Source organism: Convolutriloba macropyga, chromosome 5, assembly GCF_964194025.1.
Source record: "Convolutriloba macropyga chromosome 5, txConMacr16.3, whole genome shotgun sequence".
Lineage (NCBI taxonomy): Eukaryota > Metazoa > Xenacoelomorpha > Acoela > Convolutidae > Convolutriloba > Convolutriloba macropyga.
In genome coordinates, this window is record NC_134472.1 from 21,765,848 (window position 1) to 21,787,314 (window position 21,467).

Sequence of the window (21,467 nt, forward strand, 5' to 3'; positions counted from 1 at the left end):
GGTAGCTTGGAGCAAAAATACATGCAATTTTTTCTGAGGCGTCGTGGAAAAGACATCGATTCATTTTGACATTTTACATTAAATGATCGGCTGCAATTATGTAATTCAGTTCCTTTAAAATAGAGACAAATTTGTCCTTCAATTGAAACATGAGAGAATCAAAAATGGTTAAATACCTCGATCGAAATTTAATGAAAGTTAAATAAATTCATTAGTTGATCTAAAATGGTTTTGTCAAAAGAGTTATTTCATAGAATGCTTTATCGGTTTCCATAAGAGTATCTGCAAAAGTATTTATCTGCAATATTCTTTTAATTTCGGTTGAAATTAAGATTTTCATTTCTCTAAAAATTTAAATCAAATAGCAGAAACATGAGGCCACACTTCCGTCGAGTATAATGATCAGATATTTTTCAATGGATTAACCAAATTTTTTACAAAAATTTTCCATTTTTTGGCCACTTCTAATCTGATTACGATTGCTCAGAAAAGTTTTTTTCAGCTCAGGTAGAAAGTTATTCAAGGTAAATTCAAGCTCAATTTAAGATTGATGGTTATGTCATCTTTGAAACTATTAGTAAGTTACCTGGAAAAGGTTTTTCAATGTGAATGACCTGTCTTCCAAGTATTTGAATACTCTTTTATGCCACAAAGCGCTATTACTTTTTGCTCGTAACAAGTGATCTCAAAAAGTTTTTTCATTTTGAATGCTGTGTTAGTGAAAAAAAGAGCAAAGAACACACAAACATAAAAGTTGCATTTCTTTCGAGGATTAAACGGAAACAAAATTTGACTTGTTTCAACGTACTTGACAAATTAAATATACTTTTATAAATACTATAGGAGCCAATACAAAACAGATCTGACCAAGTTTTGCAATCTGACTGAGAGAAGGTAAAATTTCCACTCTATGAAAGGAATCTTCTAGAACCTAAAACCTTAAAATTATTTTATTTCAATTTTTGGAATGACTTTTTACCGGTTAATTTTCCACCAGAAATAACTTTCTGATGTATGAGTACCTGCAATTAATTTCATGATATAGAAATTTTCCAAATAACAATTGCGGAAGGAAGGCAATATGATATAAATAATAGTTAAATAATTTTAAATTTAAAACAAAGACGGCCGGTTTTGTGAGATTGCAATTAATGTTCCCGACCATTTTTTTAAAAGTCCTAAAAAACTACTTTATAAGGAAACGCATCATGACTAGTGCAAAGAACATAGTGAAAAAACGAGTCATAAAAGGTCAGAGTGATTTTATTATTCTTCTTCTCAGAGAACCTTTTGATCTGAACACATTTTAGAAGATAATTTCTTCACTCTTTATTTCTAAGCCTTCAATTCTCGACATGGAATTTTTTACTCCGGTTCTTGGAAAACCATATTCTTGAAAAAAAGTGGTGAATAATCATTCGTTTTCTTTTATGCAGGGAAGATTCTCATTGACACAAAGAGGAAAAGTTGAGAATTTTTTCCATGTCTTTTGAACGTTTTAGCCCATGAAACATTTTCTCAATTAATATGTTGTATGCAATCAACATGATCTAATAAGAGATAAAAAATAATCTTCGAAGAAATTGAAGACTGTTAAAATGACCACACAAAATAGAGAATATGAATAACCATTTGAACGATAGGTTAAAAAATACCTAAGGATAATTTTTACCTACTTGAACATGAATTTTGACTCCTATTCAGAATACCAAATTGGCCAAAAGAAAAGGTAAAGTTGCCGAGAAAATAGACAATTTTATTGAAGACCAAAAAAAAACTTTCGCAATATTGTCTCGAAGTTCTCAACTGCTTTTAACAGTCATTCCCTTCTTATATCAAAAACATGCTGTGTAATAATTGTTTGATAACCCTTGCAGCAATTGAAAAAACTCTGGTGGAACAGTTTTTGCCAGGTGTGAAAAAGCTACATAAATATAATTGCCAAGCTTGTTTTTTTATTTGTTGTACTTCTTCCAATTTCAAGATAGTGAAAACAAAGTAAAAAAAACACCAAATTATGTGGGAATATTTCTCAAATTGATCGTATGCAAGTTGTATCGAAACAATAGCCCTCAAAACTCAAAGCAATTTTGTAGGCGTTGTTGGAAATCTGATAGTACCGATTGGCTAGTTTTCGTTGGTTTTTTAATAAAGAGATATGTGAAACGATCTGTGGAAAAACGTTTTATTAAAAATGAAAATGTCATCAAAAATTCTGATGTACTTATTTTATTTGAGTTTCAGCGTTAACGAAATTTGAAATCACCATCAAATTACAAAATTTTAAGCATGGAACAGAGGTTTTGGTTTTGATAGGTACAAGCTCTTGGATGCCAAGGAAAAAAATAGACCCTATATTAATCAGGTGTTTTAAAAAGTCAGAAAAATACCAAAAAATCGAACAATAAATCTTAGGTTTTCATCGATCAATCGAGAAACAGAAATCGTCATTCGTGATTTGATCAAATTTCTCAAGATTTGTGTCTTTATAAATCGCCACTTTCAAGTATTGCAAACTTCAAAGTTATTTCCAAAAAAGTTTTACAGTTAATTTCCTTCTCTTTTAACCATGAATTGTTTGAATTTCACCATTTTTCAATATCGGCCAAATTGCGAGATGAAATTAAGGTTTCCCTCTGGAAAAGGTCTCGCAAAAAAGTGTTATTTGTGTTAAAGCATTGTGAAAGAGCGAAAAGTGAAGCTTTCAAAAGGTTGAGACCTGAACTTTTCCTGAAGAAAGAAATGATCTGAACAAATTTTTCAACGATTCATCATGTTCTGAAATAACATTGTTAGTATTCTTTTATGTTCACGCAGAAATTTTTAATCGGCCAAAATTAAACTTACAAAAGTCATGCATTGCGTTCCCAAACTCTGTTTTACGAAGTTTCAAAACAACAGTTTCATAAATTGGATAATTTTTTATTACCAGAATCTAAAAACTGAACAGGTTAGATTTCATGCCATCGGTTACGCCTTAACACATTGCGAGGGAATTAAAATTCTGGAATTTTCAAGAGTTTCTTTCAAGAGTATTTTCAAAGGAATTTTCAAGAGTTTTTTCCTCATTTTTGCGCTCAATTTATCTACATGTCTGAACGGGATATATAATATCTACTATGCTTAAATTGATTTAAGCCTTTCAAATGACCTATTTTTGTATTTTTGAGTATCATATTAAGACTTTTCTTCAAGACCTTATAGGAATTTATTTCAAATGCCTCGCAGTCGTATTGAAACGTGAACAGGCGTTAAAAGAGGAAAAGTTTTGAGATCTTTAAATCTCAATAAGTGCATAAGGAATCTCTGGGTGTCCAAGTAAAACAAATATGGAGTTCGATTTTGTAATTTTGCTGACAGAGAAATTGCTCCAAATCTACAGGAAGCTATCAGAACAAACTAGCGCCAGAATCTAATAAAATTACTAGAAAAAATTGCTATATTCTTCATAGAGCGTGAAGAGAATTTTTAGGGGCTGAACAATGAAACTATGCGGGGAAATGTTTTATTAACATGTCCTGGTATCTATAAAATGTCATATGCGAGTTTATTATTCATCACTACAAAAGGCAAACAAGTTTCAGTAACGATTTTTATGCAGTATTAGAGCGGAGTATGATAAAACATTGGAGCTGAGATAGTAAAATTGTAAACAAAAAAAATTACAACATGAGACGAAGAACGTTAATAATTTTGAAGCAAACAAATTGGGGAAACTTATATTGGTTCATAAAAACGAAAATGATGCAACATTTAGCAAACAATAATGATTATGAGAAACTGCATTATGTAACTAAAGTATTTTTCACGTGGGAAGAGGAGGCGAAATGTGCGGTCGAAAAGAGTAATGAGAACTTGGCAAAAAGGACAAAATTTGAAGGCATATATAGCATAAGAAATAATACACCATAAGGAACAACTGAGAATTTTAGCATAAAACTTCCTTTTAACTAGTTTGAATATATTGAGTGAAAATATATAGTGACAATATTTGCAGAGAGAGTGTTTGTTATCCGTCAGGAATCTATAGGAAAACTCCATTCAATTAAAAAGGAAAAACAACATAATGTTTTTCCATATTCTCCTTTTCATTTTGGTATAAATAGATCAAATCAGCGAGAGAAGCATCGGCTTGAAAAAGACAAAATAAGAAAATTGTCAAATCCACAAAGAATACCTTTTGTGTAATTTTTGCCAATTAGTTCCTTTATACCTCCGTCGATTTTTCCTTGATGCAACAAAATTGGTTCAAAAGTCAAAGTCTTCAATACAGAAATCTCAAAAACAAGTACTGCTAGAGATTGGTAAATAAATCAGACGTAAAAGTCAGCTGAGTTTTTGACTTGCGTAAAATTTATTGACAGTAATTAAGCTATCATGTTTTTTTTTAAAGTTTGAGCCTACTAAAATTTAAGTTCTTTTTCACTGGAACAACTGACCATTTTAGATTCCAACTGATTAAATAATTAAAAAATGAAAAAAGCAAAAACAAAATAGATTGTAGAAGTACCAAAGAGTTCAATTCCAGTTGACTCTATTATATAAAACGTCTAATAATACTAATAGTTTAATACTATAGATTACTTCCCTTGAAAAAATTGTGTTTGAAAAGTGATAACGGGAATATACCAAAAAAAATTAAAAATTCAAACCTCCATATGTTCTCAAGATCTCAAAATTTGAAAATGTGTGTCACCCTTTTTGAATGATACCCCTTTTGTATCTCTCCGCAAAAGATATGAACTGTAACTCGAGCTGTTCTCAATTCTTGTGGCTTGATGTGTCTTGAGATCATTAACAGCAGTTTATTCAATAGCAATATGTTTATTATATATGGAAAATGGGCCGAATAATTTGTTCCGACCCCACTTGTGGGGGAAGGAACTATATACTCGAATTTTTTCAGTTTTTTTGTTCAGACAATTTTGGCCGATCGATATATTCATCGTATAGAAATGTTAGTGGTATCATTAAAAAGCTCGTCCAGCGTAGAATTTAAAATTTAAAAGTTTGTTTGAATAGCGTTTTTTTCGAGGAGTTATCGAGTTTTAAATTTCTTTGTGAACACGTGACATTTGGCATGAGTTTGTTCACTTTTAGGGGAACTTTCGTTCAAATTAGGATTCTTTTCTATAAATAATAGTAATTCAAAACTACATTTCTTGCCACAAAATGAATCAATCTCGTGTTCCTAATAAGGGGAAGGCAATAAATACACTTGTTCTGGTCTCATAGGGAAGTTTACTATCAAAAAAATTCGAATTCTAATTGAGAGCTCCTTTTTTAGAAAACGTTTCAAAATTTTTTTGTTTTTTTTTCAGTCATCTAGAGGCTAGTCGTTGTTCATATCGAGGTTTCATTACTTGCAAACCTCATTTACAGTCAAACGAAGCCCAATGAACGAAAATTTCGTTTTCAAGGTCAATTCTCGTTTTTTTTTTGCATCGACTCTGAGTTTTCGTAACTTTAATCGAAATTTTTATTACCTTTTTTAGGTTTTACTAAATTAATGGAATCCTATGGCGCAAAATCGTTGACTAAATTTGCAATAATTACCGCAATGAGCACTTAAGTGAACCTATCTAGTGCTTTATATGGACAGCTAATGGCTGTTAAGACTTTAAAAATAAATTTTCGGAAATTTTTTTAACAATAACAAACCATAAACTCATTTTCGTGAATTGTAAATCAATCTCAGTATTTACAGGTCCCCCTTCGTTCCTACTGCAACCAAAATTAACCTGGTTAGCAGTTTTATCTTCCACTTTTTGTTCATTTGACTTCAATGCCCCAAGATTTCAAAAAAAAATTCAAAATTTTTGAATATTTTTGTATTATTGGTTCCTTTTAAAATCTTATCACATTGTCTTAAGATTGATAGCTCCCATTGGCACAGAGAAGGCGTTCAATGGATCGTTGATAATTTTTTTGGAGAAAAGCTTATGGTTTAAATGGCCCAGACACTTTCATCTCGCACTTTTATTCTGAATTTTTGGATTTTGCCTGTATTCGTTGTTGTTTTCATAGTCAGTGACCTGTTGTAATATCATATCGAAGACTTCTGAATGACAAACATCATTTTCGTCACACCGAGGGATAATGCAGCGTATTTATTAGCCTCTGTTGAAATCTATTAAATTTAATGGCACTGATACTACGGGTTTTCATAAAGAAGATTTCGTGGTTTTAATGTATTTTTACATATTTGATGAGTTTTTGAAGTCATAGTGTTGAAAAGTGTTGAAAAGGAAGAATCCCATTCTTATTAATGAATTAATTGAAATTAAAAAAGTTTTTACCGGAAATTTTTTTTTTCAATGGCTTTTCGCTCAAAACTTTTCTCGCAATTTTTTTTGCATTTGCTGTTCTTGCCTGTTTTTTTTACTCTTTATATAACCATGAAATGCAGAACATTTCAACAATTAACATATATATTGAGATTATGTAATTACTGATGTTTTGTTTGTTGGACAATATGCGTTTTCATAAAACTTTTTTGGTTGGTACATTTGTTTCCTTTTCTCTTCTTTCAGCACATTCGTGTAATAACAGATCCCACTGATTTTCAAATGTGGCCCAAATGAAATTATTCATTTTTTCAGTATAGTTTTAGCTGAAATAATATAGATAAAAACTGAAATAAAAATACATAATATTCATATAATAGCTAATGATTTTAATGGCTTCAATAATTTGTGTTTTCGCAAATTGTTTGCAATTTTTGGAGCTTTTTCTGTATCTTTAGTCCATTCCCGTAGCCCGTTCTAGTCTAACGAAATACAGGTCCCATTGGTTTTATAATGGCTTTTTTTGAATTTATCAATAATTTTTTCGTTTTAAGTTAATGATTTTTAAGACTTTGAAATTATTTGTTTTAAAAATGGTGATTGATTTTTGAATTTCGCCTTATTGTTTCTTCTCTTTGTCGAATTGTTACCTACGCTCATTAGGGAAAATTTCTATCTGCTGTATTTTTAGGAAAAACTAAGTTTTGCTAAGTTTAGATATTGAGTTTTCGCCCTGAAATTTTTGGTTTTTGCTTAATTTGTTGTTTGTTTTTTTTCTCTCGTAGTCTTTTAAATGGCAGATCTCGTGAGTGTTGTAATGAGGCATGACATTATGTAATTCAATTAGTAGTTAGATTTGTAACGAGTTTTTTAAACTCAAACTTCTATTTTTGTTATCTCTTCATTTGGATTTGGTTGACAATTAAGCCAAAAATGTAGATGAGCTCGGGTCTGAACATCATGTGCAAACGCATATTAACAAGCCTACTTGTTTCTGCTTCAGATCTGAAGATGTTATATGATTTTGCGTAGTAATTAGTGTTTTAAACTAATTCTTATAGTCGATGATGTTGAATATATATTCAGGTCAAAGACAGTGCCAAAAAATTTCACTGCTGGCGAAAATATCTGCTTTAGTCTAATTCAGACAACAGTTTTATTTCTGAAGTTAAGATAATCCACATTTTGGAGTTTTTCGTTATGTAAAATTATGAAAAAGCAATTTAATTGTTAATTTGTAATTTGAACCACATATTTGCATACAAATATACATAGCATTCGATCCAAAATATTAGAAGTAGAAAAGCTAGAACTGACCTTCAGAAAAGAAAAGACCCTCAGTCTCAAGCTTGCATTTTGAGAAAAATGATTTTCATTGAAAAATAGGCAAAGTTTTTATTAATGAGCTTAGATTTAGTCTGAGGTAAATTTTCTGATTTTCAGTAAATAGGTAAACAACTTGGCCAGGAAACAGTAGAAAAAATAAGTTATAAAAAGAATACTCAGTGTGTGTGTGTGTGTGTGTTCAGCATGTATTAGTTTTTGTTTGGATTATCAAGTTATGTGTTTTGACCTGTTTTTTAATCTTGATGCCCGGAATGGCAGGCAAGGTTTTCGAGGATGCCTGAAACCCTGATGTTCGGAATGGCAAAAGGCGTTTTCGAAAGAAATAACGCAACTTGTGTCTGCCTTTACAAATGCCGATCAGCAATTTAATTGTTTTTCAATCGTGCCAGTAAGCTTTTTTTCACTTGATTTGGACAAGAGAGTAGCTGGCAAGTATAAATGACAAAGCTAAGCATTAGTAGCAAGCGTCATGAGAGTAGTGTTATCGCTGATGAAGTTGACTCAATAGTTTTCATAGCAGTTGCCATTTTTAAAGAAGTTTTTTTTTCTTTTATGTTCAATGAAAATAAAGTGGGGGTCAAAATTAGCGCCTAAATTTTTCAACAAAAAAGGACTCTTTAGCCCCTATCCCACATATTTGTTGTTCCGACCCACTTGTGGGGGGAGGAACTATATACTCAAATGGGTTTTTTTTGTTCAGTCAATTTTGACCGATCGATATATTCATCGTAGAAAAATGTGAGTGCTATCTTTAAAAAGCTGTTCCAGCGTAGAATTCAAAATTAAAAAGATTTTTTTTTTTCGTTTTTTTCGAGGAGTTATCGAGGATTGAAATTTTGTGTGAACAAGGAAAATTTGCCATGTTTTTGTTCACTTTTTGTGTAATTTTTCTCTAAATTAGGATATTTTCGATAAAAAATGGTATTTCTAAATTAAATTTTACATCTAAAAATGAATCAATTTTCTGTTCCTAATAGACTAAAGACAATAAAAAGACCAGTTCTGGTCTCATAGGGAAGTTCTCTATCAAAAAAAATCGAATTCTATTTGGTAGCTCTTTTTTTAGAAAACTTTTCGGTTTCTTTGTTTTTCTAAATCACCTAGAGACTAGTCACTTTTCATATCGAGGTTCCGTTAATGACAAACTTCATTTACGGTCAAATGAAGCCCAATGAACAAAAAAATTCGTTCTCAACGAATTGCTCACGTTTTTTTGGCTTCGACACTGAGTTTACGTAATTTTAAATGAAAATTTGATTTTCTTTTTGAGGATTTTCTAATATTTTGGTGTCCTATGGCATGAATTCATTAAATAAAGGTGCAATATGTTCCCTATTGAGCATTAGGTGAACAAATCTATTGCTTTGAATGGACAGCTATTGGCTGTTAAGACTAAGAATAATTTTTCGAAAAATTTTTTTTGAACATTAAGCAATCCTAAACATATTTTCGTGAACAAAAATTCATTCTCATTAATGACGGGAACATCTTCTGCGTACTGCAACCAAATTTTATCTGGTTAGCGCTTTTATCTACAAACTATAGGATATATGACTTCAATGACACAAGATCTCAATTTTTTATTTTAACTTTTGCGGTTATTTTTGTATTATTGGTTACTTTTGAACTCATATCTTATTATCCAAAAATTGATGGCTCCAACTGGCTTTGAAAAAACGTTCAGTTGATCACTGTCAAAAGTTTCAGAGAAAAACTTATGTTTTAAATGGCTTCGACGATTTCTTCTCGCACTTTTCTACTGAATTTTTGGTTTTTGCCTGCTTTTGTTGTTATTTTCATAGTCATAAAACTTATTGTGATGTCATGTTGATTACCTATGACTGACAAACTAAACTTCATTGTCCTCACATCGGGTGATACTTAAGCGTATTTGTTGACTTCCGTTGAAAGCTAGTGATTTTAAGGTCTGTTAAAACTTTGAAAATAGTTTTTCGAAAAATTTTTCTGAACATTAACCAATCTTAATTTTTTTCAAGAAATATTAGTCAGTTTCAGATGTGACAAAACCCCTTTTTTTCTACTGCAATGGAAATTAATCTAGTTAGAGGTTTTATCTTCTAACTATTGGTTCTATGACTTCAATTACAAGATTTTAATTTTTTTTTAATATTTGTATATTTTTGTATTATTGGTTACTTCTGAACTCTTACCACATTATCCACATATTGATAGCTCCCATTGCTTTAAAAAAACACGTTCAAAAGATGATGTTAGAAAAGACGTTCTTATGGTTTAAATGGCTCCGGCACTTTCTTCTCGCATTCTCCAACTGAATTTTTAACTTTTGCCTGTTTTTTTGTTGTCTTCATAGTCATAGGACTTATTGTGATGCTTTATTGATAAACTATTCATGAAAAATATGTTTTTCCTCCCATCGGGGCAAACTGGAGTGTATTTACTGACTTCCGTTGAAAGCTATTAAATTTAATGAGTGTTAAGCCCATAAAAATAATTTTTTTTAACATTAAACAATATTAAGTTTTTCGTGAACTGTTACTAAGACTCAGTATTGAGAGCAACCCTTTTTTTCTACTGTATACAAAATGAATCTGGTTTCCAATTTTATTTTCTACCTCATAGTTTTAAGACTTCAATGCCACGGGTTTTCAGAATTTTTTAATTTTTGGATACTTTTCCTTATTTTTGGTTCTTTTTGAAATCTTATCACCTTATCCTAATACTGATAGTTCCCATTATTTTAAGGAAGACGTTCAATAGATCATAGATAAAGTTTTCAGAATAGAGCTTATGTTTTAAATTGCTTCGACACTTTCTTCAGGCAATTTTCTACTGAATTTTTTGTTTTTGCCTGTATTTGTTGTTATTTTCATAGTCAATGACGTGTTGTAAAGGTTTATTGATGAAATATGAGTGGCAAACAACATTGTTGTCCCATCAGTTTAGCGTATTTGCTGGCTTCCGTTGAAAGATATCGAATTTTATGGCAATGATACTACGAGTTTTCTCAAAATATTCGTGGTTCTAACGTATTTGTTCACATTTGGTAATTTTTTGAAGTTTTATATTAAAAAAAATCCCATCACCGCTTAGAATATTATCTGAAACTATAAAATTTTTTATTGAAAAACTTACTTCTTATTCCCTTCGACACTTTTTTAATTGAATTTGCTGTTTTTTCCCTTTTTTATTTTTTTCTTTTTGTGGCCGTAATTTGCTGACGGGTCGCATAAGCTTGTAATTGAAGATTGAATGAATGATGTTAACCGGAGCACACAGTTAATAGCGAACAGTTTTATAGTTTATGATATACATTTTCACTTTTTTTCAAAATTTTCAGTTTTTGTTGAGCTTTTCGTCAACTTCTCACAATCTCGTAATAACAGATCCCAATGGTCTTCAAGTGTGGCAGAGGTAAACTTAGTTAATCTCTCAGTATAAATACTTTAGATGAAATAGTAGAAATAACAATTGAATTAAAAAACATAATGTTCAGATAATAGCTAATCATTTCAATGGTATCAATAATTTGTGTTTTCTCCAAATCGTTTGTAATTTTTCGAGTTTTTGTGCATCTTTAGTCCGTTTCTATGGCTTAGTCTAACCAAAGACAAGTCCTTTTTGGTTTTGTAATAACTTTGGTAATTTTTCAGGGTTTATTTAGATAAAAGCTAATGCTTTTTGAGCACTTTGAAATTTCTTGGTTTAAAAAATATTGATAAAATTTTGAATTTCGTTTCATTATTCGCTCTCTTTGTCGACTTGTTACCTAGTCTCATTAAAAAAAATCTCCTTCTGCTGTATAGTATGGAAAAGGTAAATTTGTGTAGTTAAGGTTTTATCTGACTGCATTTTACGTTGTTACTAGGTGCTTTTAAATTTTGGTATTCAGTTTTTGCTGTGAAGTTTTGTTTTTGCTAATTTTGTTGTCTATTTTTTTCCTCGTAGTCTCTTTATCGGCAGATCTCGTTGGCGCTATAATGAGGCATGGCATTAAGTTATTCAATTAGTGGTTAGATTGTGTAACGATTGTTTTAAACTCAAATATCTATTTTTTTATATCGTCATTTGGTTGACAATTAAGTAAAGAATGTTGATAAGCTCGGGTCGGAACATCATGTGCGAAAGCTCATTAACAAACCTCCTTGTTCACTTCTAAATTTGTGAGGAAAGACTGTGAGTTCTGCAGAAAGTCAGACATTCATTTTTTGTATTTTTCAAGAAACTTTTTTTCGTATTAGGGTAATTTTTAAGCATCATGCTCCATTCGTAACAAGTTTTTTGCAATATACATGTTTTGATTGATCGTTTAATAAGCATAATGAACGGTTTGGCATTTTTTAAATATGAATCAGTGCAAATATCACTTTTATAGGGAAGAAAGAGTAGTGTATAGAGAAGGAACAGTTTCATTTAGAGAAGAAAAAGGTTTAGTTAGAGAAGACAGTTTTATGCATAGAATAGAATAAAAAAATTTGTTGGTATTGAATAATTCGGCAGCTTCTCCAAAAATGTTTTTCGGAAAAACTGGAAAAGTTTTTGTATATTTAAGGCAATTTGAGCAAATTTTTCTACAAATAAGATTATGAGCTAGCAGAAATTTTTTTCAGATCATTGAATTATTAGCCGGAACCATTCTTAGCACTTCAAAATTCAATGTCTCCTGACTGCCTAGAACTGGCAGAAAATAGGCAGTTTTAAAAAGTAAAAGACCTGTTGATGTTTCGAACAAGAAAACCGAGTGGCCTCTATGGTGGTCATTTCTATCAAAATGTATCAGAAAGGGATGGCAGAGAAAATGGAAATGCTTTTTATACTTACTTGTGTTCCTTTTATTGGTCTCAAATTCTAAAGATTAAACAGATTAATTCTTTCTGGATTATATTTGGTGCTTTGAAGCTTTGTTTATTTATTATCGGTTCTTCTCCATGAAGGGAGGAAACGAGTTCACTCATACGTTAACCTGATCAAATTGTTTTCAACCGAACAATAATCTTGTTTAAATGTTAAAACAGCATCTAATTCAGCAATTTCTCAACAATTTAAGTATACTCCACTGAAATAAAAAATGGGATTTTTTATATTTTTTCCTAAGATAGCAACGGGAAGCTTTAAACTGTGATAACGAACAATAAAAAAAACACTTTTTCAAACTTTATATCCATTTTAGTTGGCTGGTAACTTTTTACCCAGGTTTACAGGTTTAAATTAACTTACTTGTTCGAAAAAGGCTGCCCTGCAAAAGTCTGATAATCTTACATTTTTCCTGTTAATATTACAAGAAAATATATGTTCTATTGCAAAAGCTATAACGTAAATAATTCCAGGAAACACTTTGAATTACTAATTGAGATTTAAAAACAGAAGTGGCTAATATTTTTACTCAAAGCTTGGTTTATACTGAGAAATTTTTGTATCAAAAACACATATTCACTAATTAATTAGTCTCGCAAAAAAAATTAACTAATCGACCTAATTTTGGCGTTTAACAGGGGCGCCTTAATTATTCCAATTGCAAGCATGGCTTCAAAGTTTTGCATTAAAATCATCAGCGTAATATTAATAAATCTTATGCATGTTATTTGATTTGTTTCATTGAAAAAAACTTTTCTCTTAAAAAATGAATCCTAAGTATCATTCCGATAAAAAAGTTTGCAAAGTAATGAAAACCATTCGATTAATAGATGGAACAAAAAATGAAGGAACATTACAAGCGTGTACCGGTACCAAAAGAAAAACTAGTAACAAAATTATGGCTTGCTCTTCCTGCCGTCTTCTGACGCCCAACCTGGAAAGCGCTTAAACTACGTGTAAGTAGTTTCCCCCTAAACTTTTAGTCTATTTAATTACCACGGGGAAACTACATGTGATTATGATTACTTTAAAGAAATTTTTAAGTCTGGTTGTTAGAGTTTTCCTCTGAATTTTAATCCCTCTACGATTCAATGTTTTACGATTAACAATATAAATGAGTGTACTGCAAATCCGCTTCCGCAAAAAGTGTTTTGAGGCGGAAGTAAGCTCCTTCAACTTCGAGCTTAACAGTAAAAAAAAACACTGACTAGAATTTTCCTTTGCGGCACCGCTTTTCATGCGCAAAGTTTGGAAGTGCGTTTCACAAGTACAATGTACTGAGATAAGAAAGGTGAAATTTGGTTACAAAAATGAAAAAAATTGGCACGCAAAATTTTAATACTTGTAGATGCTTGTAGTGAATACTTTTGTGCCAATATTTTCTGAATTTATGAAACTTTTTTTCACAATTCTAAATTTGTCTGAGACAATCTATAGCCTTTTCTCAAAGGTCCTGTTCAAAAATTTTTCACATTTTTAAATTTACTATGTAACCTTTAATGCACGAGAGGTACTTTATCAATTCTAAAGATTTCTCTTTAAAAATCAATTTCTAGAGACATTTTGCGTTACCTTTCTCAACTAACACAAACGGACTGCGAGTTAAAGAAGATCTACTTAACCATTTTGTCAAAGAAGTTTGTTTCCACGTTTTTACTTGCAGAGTTGATAATGAAGGTTATTGAACTGTTTTTCCATCACGTTATTCATTCTCAATGCATAACGGAAAAAAACACTGAATTCATATTGATTCTTATAAAAAAGAATCTAAATTTTTTCTGTTGGCAAAAAATTGTCTTCGTTGGGTTCTTCTACTCATCGAAAATGTTCAGTTTATAATTTTCTAATCCAAAGTGAACACCTTGCGCGCATAACTTTTATTTCTGATTCATGAATTTCCCCCAACGCCAACCACCAGAAAACTGAAGATCAGTTTCAGAAGATCCACTTTCGCGTCCTCTCACACGTGCTCCAACGCTCGTAAAAATAACTTTGAACCAAAATGTGTTTTTTGTCACCTGATTATAGATAAAGACCCGTTCAATATTACCCAAAAAGGAAATCATGTTTCTGTTCTCTGTTAGTTTCCACAAAACATAAGGGAGAAAAAATTTTCAGATAATATTTAAAATCTGTGAATTGTCGTCCAATCCGATTTATAGTTTTTGAAGTAAAAAACAATGCGAAACATTGAAGAAAAGCACGCGCTGAGTTTATGCTGATCATTTGAGCAGATCAATTTTTATTCGTTCATTTAAATAAGCATTAAAAACTTTTCATTTTTTTTCTCTATGCCGAACGAAAATGAATTTAGATTTGGATTCAGATGGCAAAAGTTAAAAACAATTACTATCGACCGCTGATTTTATTCACCACCTGAGATTTACAGCGTCCAGCCTTGTTAAAAAACTAAACACCATTTTTTTGAGGACAGCACTTTACTCTAGGCCTCGTTTACTTAAAGAGCTTCTCTCACCGGGTTGAGGTGTTCACCATCGAAAATCGATTAAAAATTTGAAAAGGTGGAAAAAGTATGTTACACAGTAGTTAGCTCTCCAATGTTAAAGAGTGGAAACATTGAAATGGCCTTGAAAATACGCAAATTAAAAGTGGAGTTAAGAGTGGAAGTTTTGGTTTGTGGGTTGAAATACGAGTGGAATCCGAATGCGACAAACTTTTTGCGGAAGTTTTTAATCTCTCGTTTATGAATTCCGTTGCTCACTTACTTCCAGCGAAAAAGTCTAATATGACGTTCTAACTATTAAGGTTGGGTTATATAGATTCAGAATGGAGCCAGTTCAAATAAAATAGAATTCTGATGTCTCAACTATTCCACTCTTACCCCTATTTTTAACGGCGGACGTCAACGGTGGAAAAAGAGTGAGATAAATGTGAAGAAACTGGTTTAGTAGGGTAATTCCCTTATGACCAATATTCCACCCTTGTCACCAATTTTTCACGAGGGATAATTGTATTCACTCTCCTCTTACCGTAAATTTTTAGCAATGGAAGAGTTTTAAAACCTCGATTCGGGCAAATATTGCTCGGTTTAGGACAAAAATAAACAAGTAACGAACCCAAAAGCAGCCGAAAGAGAATGTAAATTACGTATAACCAGTGAACATAAACTGAAAAATGAGCGCCGGTAAAATTATCATTTCGAATTTGACTCAATCAAGTAAACGTAATGAAATTACCATCAAAAATCCCTCGAGTGCAAAGATTAAAGACAAGGGTATTTGGATTTGATGCAGCTACTTGGCCGACAACGTTTTCCTTGATCATTTGAGAATAACAATTGATTTTTAATTTCCATGAATGAATTCACGCCATGTACGTTTCACTTTTTCTCTGACTTTCAATGTCATATAAAAAACAAATGCTGGTTCTGAAAATCAGAAAAGGTAAATTGAAATCAAAAAGACAATCGAAATTATAATGACGAATCAAGTTATTCGGCTAAATGAGGTATCACGACTTGGGGGATTTATAAGGATGGATGAAATTTGAGGTCCTCCTACTTTTTGCAAAATAGTTTTCCAGTGAAATAGAACCCGGGAATTCTCTGCATCAGATGTCTTTTTCAAGCTCTAATCACTCTGCATTAACCTGCATTAAATTGGTTACGGTTAAAGTCAAGAGGACTGGTTATGAATGAATAATAGCTCTGGGTGAACGAACTACTTTTCATTTCTATTCAAGGAAATTTATAAATAGTTCACAAATTTATCAAAACGAACTGTTAATGCCAATTTTCCACCTGGCCAAATTATGCCGATTTTGGTTATTAATTTAAAAAAATAAATCTGGGTGAAAAATTACTTCTCCAGCACTTAAAAAGTAACATATTCCTTAGGCCCAAATTAAGATTTTTTAAGCAATTAAGAACGAAACTAGCTAAAATAAGTTGCTGGCTAAAAGATCTCCAGCCGAAAACAGTGACAAAGGGGTGCAGGAAATTTATCCCCACGGAAATAAATCCCGATTTTAACATTGAATTTCGGTCGTGATAACTACTTGATCGGGTGCTTTATTTTCATATCAAGTGCCATAGGCCACTAAGGCTTGACCATTGCCCGTGAGGCATGGCCAAACGCGCTAAATGCTCAATTTCAAAACAGACAAATGGGGGTTTATTTCCGTGGGGGTATAATTCCATCGAATCATTTTGCATGGGGGTGTTTTCCTATCTAAAAATATGTAGGAGTTATTACGCGGTTTTTTTCCAAAACCTGTGACAACGTTTTGATTCAAACACATACAACAAAACTAAGGAAACATATACAAAAGCCGCGGATTATATTGACGAGAGTTTGTCAATGTTTTTTGATCAATTACAAAATAAAATCCAATTGCACGTCCTAGTGACGATTATTACCAGTGTTAAAGCAATTTGAACCAATTTCGCTTGTTATCACTTACACTTATTCACTGATTTCACCCCTTTCTTATTCATGCCTGTCCTTCAAAATAATGCTAAGAAACAGTGACATGTACGGCTGTAAATCCTCGCCAAAACGACGTTCAATAAGTAATGGAGAATTTCAACATTTCACTACATCCTAAAATATTCACCTTATTGAGTTACATTCATATGTCAATTAACAATGGCTAATTTCAATAAATCTGTAAAAGTAAATTCTTTGTTCTCTTGAATTAATCGGCTTCGAAGTCGTTTTAGAGTTTTTCTTCCCACCAAATTTGATCGTGCAAAGAAATATATGATCAACTGCGTTCTATGTTAAACCATCGCCTGTTATCGCGACAAAGCCCACTAAGCAAAAAAGTTTTAATAGGAACAAGGCGGCTCGTTAATGTGCTTTTGCACATGATGTCCCGACCCGAGCTCATCTACATTTTTGACTTAATTGTCAACCAAATGAAGAGATAACAAAAATAGATGTTTAAAATAAGAAAAATTGTTACAAAACCTAACTGCTAATTGAATTACATAATGCCATGCCTCATTATAGCGATCACGAGATCTGCCAATATAAATATTACGAGAAAAAACAACAATCAACAAAATAAGCAAAACAAAAATTTCACGGCAGTAACCCATTATATAAATTTAAAAGCGCCTGGTAACAACGTCGAAATGCAATCACATAAAACCTTAACTACACAAATTTAGTTTTTCCTAACTATAAAGCAGATGGACGTTTTCCTTAATGAAATTAGGTAAAAAGTTGACAAAGAGAAAAAAAATGAGGTTAATGTCAAAGATCAATCAACATTTCTTAAACCAATTAATTTCAAAAGTTTAAAAAAATCTTTGGCTTATAACGAAATAATTCTTGATAAATTTACTAAAAAGTCATTATGAAACTAATGGGATCTGTCTTTGCTTAGACTAAGCCATAGGAATATACTAAATACGCAGAAAATCTCAAAAAACCACGAACAATTTACACAAAGACGCAGAAAATCTCAAAAACGCAAATTATTGCAGCCATTAAAATCATTAGCTATTATCTGAATTTTATGTATTTTTATTCAGTTTTCATTTATACTAATTCAGCTAAAATTATCCTGAAAGAGAAAATAAGTTCGTTCATTTGGGCCAAAATTGAAAATCATTGGGATCTGTTATTACCTGAATAAGCTAAAAGAAGAGAAAAAAGAAACACAAATACACCACTCAAAACTTTTTTATGAAAACCCATATTGTCCACCAAACAAAACATCAGTTACGACATAATATCAGTAGACAAGTTAATTTTTGAAATTCAAGGAATTGGATGGGACCTCTCAATGACGAGAATAAGTTACAAGTTGACAAAAAGAACAACAAAAATTGAAAAGTTTGAAAAATTTTTGAAGATGTATAATATCATAATTTTTAAGACCACTAGCTTTAAACTGACTGCTTTGGGTAACATCTCGCCTTTAATCGTCAATTACAAGTTTATGAGACCGATAACAATTTTACGGCTACCTAAAAATAAACAAAAGAGGCAAAAACAGCAAACTCAAAAAAATTAAGCAAAAAGTTTGAACGCCTTTAGAGAATGAACTTTTCAGTATACTCTTCTATTTTCAATTAAAATGTTAACTGCAAGGTGATTGTTTTTATTGTTACAAAATGACTTGAAAAACAACAAATATAAACAAATATATTAAAATCACGAATTTTTTGTGAAAAGCCCTAGTATCAAAGACATTAAATTCAATTGTTTTCAACGGAATTAAATAAACACGCTAAATTCTGACTCGATGTAATAGCAATCATAGGTTTAATTCATAGGTTGTCGATAACTCATCACAATAAGTCCTATGGCTAAGAAAGATTTATCAAAACCACGAAATTTTCGAGAAAACCCATAGTGTCAACGTCATAAAATTTAAAAGCTTTCAACGGAAGGCACTTAATACGCTAATTTATGCCTAGATGATGTGACGACAAGGATGTTTCTTGTTCAAAAGTTATCAATAAGACATTACAACATGTCATTGACTATGAAAACAACAACAAGTACAGGCAAAACCCAAAAGTTCAGTAAAAAAGTGACAGAAAAAAGTGTCGAAGCAAATTAAACCATAAGCTTTTTCTTTGAAAACTTTTTCTACAATCCATTGAACATCATTTCTAAGCCAATGGGAGCTAAAATTTTAGGATAATGTTGTGAGATTTCAAAAGGATGCAAAATTACTAAAAAATATCCAAAAAATTTAAAAAATTATGATAACTCGTGCACCGAAGTAAAAAAAATAGTTAGAAAACAAAAGCGTGAACTAGATAAATTGTCGTTGATGTAGAAAGAAACGTGGTTCTGTCATTACTGACACTGACTTACAATCCACGAAAATAAGCTTAAGATTGATTTACAGTCTTAACAGCCATTAAACATAGTTTTCATAGGAAGTCAATGAATACGCTAAACTACGCCCCGATGGGAATACAAGGATGTTTTTCCTGCCTAGGTAATCAATAAGATATCACAATATGTCTTATAACTATGACAAAAAAACAAGTACAGGCAAAAACCAAAAATTCAGCAGAAACTTCAGCTTTCAGCTGTGATCCATTGAACTTCTTTTCTAAAGCAACGGAAGCCATTAATATTAATATAACATTATAAGATTTCAAATGGAACCAATAATACGAAATGTACAAAAAATTTTTAAAAAATAATTTGAAATCTTAAGGCATTGAAGTCATATTACCAGTAGTCAGAAGATAAAACCGCCAACTAGATAAATTGTTGCTGAAGTTGAAAAAGTGGGCTTCTATCCTTACTGAGACTGACTTACAATCCACTAAAATAAGCTTAAGATTAATTTAAGTTCAAAAAAAGATTTAAAAAAAATTTTTTAAAGTCCTAACGGCCATTAAGCACAAAAGCATTCATAGGAGGTCGTTAAATACATTCAGTTGTGCCTCAATGTGAGGACAAGAATGATTGTCAGTCATATGTAATCATTAGGACATCGCATTAAGTCTTATGATTATGAAAAAACAAATACAGCCAAAAACCAAAAATTCTGTAGAAAAATGCGAGAAGAAAGCGTTGAAGCCATTTATACCATATTTTTTCCTCTGAAAGTTTTATCTATGATCCTTTGGACGTCTCCGCTAAAACAATGGCAGCCATCATAATTAGGATGACGTGATAAGATTTCAAAATGAACCAATCAAACGAAATGTCCAAAAATTTTTTAAAAAAATTGAAATCTTGTGGCATTGAATAGGTATAACCAATAATTATTTCATAAAACCGCTAATCAGATTAACTTTGATTGCTGTAGGAAGGAGGGGGTCTTGTTTTTACTGAGACGAACTCACAGTTCACAAAAAGTTTAAGATTTACCAGTACAAAAAAAATTTCGAAAATTTATTTTCAATGTCTTAACAGCCATTAGCTGTCCACTCACAACACTAGATAGGTTCACTTAATGCTCATTAAGAAATCTATTGCACCTTTAGTCCAGTAGTTTATGCCATAGGATTCTAAAACTTTAGTAAAACGTCAAAAAGAAAATCAAAATTTCATTTGAAAATACGAAAACTGAGATACGAGTCCAAAAAAAAACTTGAGCGATCCCTTGGAGACGAATTTTTTGTTCATTGGGCTTCATCTGATTGCAAATGAGGTTTGCAATTAACGGAGCCTCGATATGAAAAGTGACTAGTCTCTAGGTGACTTGAAAAAAAAAAACAAAAAAAATTGCAAAACTTTCTAAAAAAAGAGCTCTCAAATAGAATTCGAATTCTTTTTTTGATATTAAACTTCCCTTTGAGACTAGAACTAGTCTTTTTTATCTGCTTTCGTCTATTAATAACCGCAAATTGATTTATTTTGTGGCGTGAAATCCAGTTTTGAATTAAATTTTTCGTAGAAAAAACGTTAATTCGAACAAAAATTACGGTAAAAGTGAAATATCCCGTGTTCACATGAAAATTTAAACCTCGATAACTCCTCGAAAAAAGCGAAATTCAAAAAAATCTTTTTATTTTGGAATTCTACGCTGGACGAGCTTTTTAATGATACCACGCACATTTCTCTACGATGTAGGTCGGCGAAAATATATCGGTCGGCGAAAATTAACGGAACAAAAAAAACCCATTTGAGTATATAGTTCCTCCCCCCACAAGTGGGGTCGGAACAATAAATTTGTGCGAAAAATTGTATCTACATGAAGTTTTTCAGGTTTAAAGCTTTGCAAAAGTTATTTTTCTTGTTTCAATTTTTGCAGTATTGCAATATTACGTTAACGATTTCACCATGAATTTCACCGTATCATTTATAATGGTGGTAACGGTTGATGAAAAGTCGGATTTTTGTTTGAAAATTTGTCTGTATTTCCGATAGGTTAGTCTTCTTTTTGTAAAATAGTCGTTTGCTAATTCAAGAATTTTTATGTTTTTGTGAAGACGTTCGGCATTTCTTCTTTCGTAGTAGACGTTGTTTAAAAAAATCAATAAAAGCATTTGTTAGCTTTTGAACAATTTTTAAACTCTTATTTTGTTTATTGTGGATAAAAAATTCGTTATTTTGT